Source organism: Trichosurus vulpecula, chromosome 1 (assembly GCF_011100635.1).
Source record: "Trichosurus vulpecula isolate mTriVul1 chromosome 1, mTriVul1.pri, whole genome shotgun sequence".
NCBI classification, from domain to species: domain Eukaryota; kingdom Metazoa; phylum Chordata; class Mammalia; order Diprotodontia; family Phalangeridae; genus Trichosurus; species Trichosurus vulpecula.
In genome coordinates this window covers 152724026-152726661 of record NC_050573.1, presented here as the reverse complement: position 1 = coordinate 152726661, position 2636 = coordinate 152724026, and the positions used below count along the sequence as shown (strand labels likewise).

At 41.8% G+C, this 2636-nt stretch overlaps 1 pseudogene; it reads right to left on the bottom strand.

The window, feature by feature from the left end:
• Positions 1 to 1821: 1821 nt before the first annotated feature.
• LOC118833873 lies at positions 1822 to 2398 on the bottom strand (annotated as a pseudogene).
• Between the last annotated feature and the right edge of the window lie 238 nt (positions 2399 to 2636).

Here is a 2636-nt window from a genome sequence, read left to right as displayed (position 1 = left end):
GAGTTAATTCCTCTTCGTATCTGCATACTTGTCATGTGTCTTTCATACTATGATCATCAGTAGAAATGTGGTGGCTTCGTTGCATCTCAAGAACAATAACTCTGTTGGGCTGTATATCATATCTCTCCTCGATTGATTATATTTTCATCTTAAGGTGGCACTACTCACCCGCATATAGTCTCTAAAGCTTGGAATCTTCCCCAAATTAGAAATTCAGCTGGCTTTTCTCCTCACTAAATAGCAGAATGGGTGAAGGTCGCGTACACTTCCTGTGGAGTCTCACCATCACCAAATTAGCCCTCTGGGCACTGCATACATTCTTGCCGTGTGGTCTAAGGCTGTGGTTCCTTCTGGCCCTGAACACGTATGCTTCTCCCCTAGGACATTTCATCAATATATTCCTCATCTCTAGGTTAGAAGTTGGCCAATTCTGCAATGAGTAAGCAGCTCACAGGAGTTCTCTAAGTTTCCCACAATGCTTCCCCGGGGGGACATGACTTCGCTCCAGACAACAGAGAGTGCCTCTACAAGGATATCTCCATACTTAGTCTTTCCCCCAGGTGATATTTTTTAAGTCTTACTCTGGGAATCTAGCTATAAACCCCTAAGTATAAAGTACAGCTTGCCCAGAGGAGGACACCTCATCCAACAGCTTGACCCTTACTTCTAAGGGATAACTCTCTTTTGGGCCCATTGCTATGTCTGTTCTCTGCTGTTGGTATCCTCATTCTTCAAAGATGCTTCCCCTTTCAAATGACTGCCTTTTAGAATCAATGTCTGTCCAGAGTGTATGTCTCTGCTTCCTCAATTGTGCTGGGAAATCTCTCAACCAATGAACTCTTGAATGAAGGGTGTGTGTGTGTGTGTGTGTGAAAATCTTCTGAGCAAGTCTATTATACTCTCAGGACTCTAGTATAATGCTATACATCCAATGGATGTTTTGCAAAATACAACTTTTATTGACTTGATGGCTTATAGCCTATACATAGTTGATAAAAGTGCTGTACTTACAGTCAGGAAGGCCTGAATTCAAATATCCCTTCAACTTGCTAACTGTGAGACCCTGGGTAAGTCATTCAGCCTCTCTCAGCCTCAGTTTCCTCATCTGTAAAATTGGAATTGATAGTTGTATCTGCCTCACAACGTCCATGAGGACCAAATATGATAACATATATAAAATGCTTGGCAAACCATAAAGTATTATAGAAATGGTACCTATGCTGATTTGGATGATGATTTAAAAGTTTACATTCGTCAGTTTTTTGGAACCCAGAATAATTTTTCCTATTGAAACAATATTTCATATAGTGGTTAGGGCCTTATGCTAGCCCACGGGAGTCGTTTAATGGGTAATATGTATTTGAAATGAAAAACAGAGGAACATATCCTGACTTTTGAAACAGATAAAATAAAACTTGAATTAATGTTTGTGCCAGCACACCATGTGTCTGCATCGGTGGTGTAACCCCTCACTCCAGGAGTGTCTGTTTCAGAGTTACCAAAATTTTCGAGGCCTCTTTCCCTTCAGGGATGCCTTGGCTCCCTAACCTATCTGGGCTTACCTCTCCACCATACTTAGACTTGGGAGTGTGGTTTCTCTGTGGTCTTGTACATACTTCTACGCATATCATCTCCCCCCTTAGACTGTGAGCTATTTGAAGTCAGGGACTATGTTTTTGCCTTTCTTTGTATCCCCAGTACTTTGCAGAGTGCGTGGTACATAGGTTCTTTTTTTTTTTTCAGATGACAAAAAGTATTTTTATTTTGACATCTGAATAAGTGTTGACTCCTCAGGACATGGCCTGTGGCATCTTTTCCAACTTATTCATCAGCTTGTTGCACTGTGCCTTTTTCAGAAATATAGATGCCATCCAAAAAATTTCTGATATCCTTGTTTTTGACTGTAGTGGCCTGTTGGATCAGGGCAGCTGAGTTTGAAGCAAGTTCAATATCATTTCCTTCAAGAATTAACTCATCTTTTTGGGCTTGAGAAACAGCACAAGCAACACCTGATCTCATGTGCACTCTGGATATATTTTTCACCCAAGAAATTTGTAATTTCAACAAGTGAGCCGTTTTCTTGAGTAACAACATTGATGGGGAAGTGAGCATACACAGACCTCATCTTGTAATGAAAACCCAGGGTAACACCTTTGATCATGTTTTGTACATGACTACAGATTGTACGCACGGTTGCAAGTTCTTTTCGATTTCCCCGCCATCTGTCCACCCGGAGCCTCTTTTTCTTCTTTCCAAGGAGACTGAGCTCAACATTGATATGGTTGAAATCCCTACGGAGGATTCCTCTGGGCCCCTTCACAATAACCGTCCGACCCCTAAGAGAGATATCAACAGTTTCTGGGATGTTGACGGTCTGGTTGCTTAGAATGGTCTTCATTCTGGTAGCTAATGGGCCAAAGAGGGTACGTAGGTTCTTAATAAATACTTCTGGGCTGACCTTTGGCTGATGTTGGTTAACTGACTGACTAGCCAGCTGATGGAAGTTTGAACTACTCACCCAGATTTACAAAGGAGTAGTTCTGGGCTTGCCAGAGTGCTCCAGTCTTCCTGTGTGAACTCAGACATTTTTAGGCATGCTGCTACAGCAAATTCTTCAGCTTTCGCTTTTGCATTTG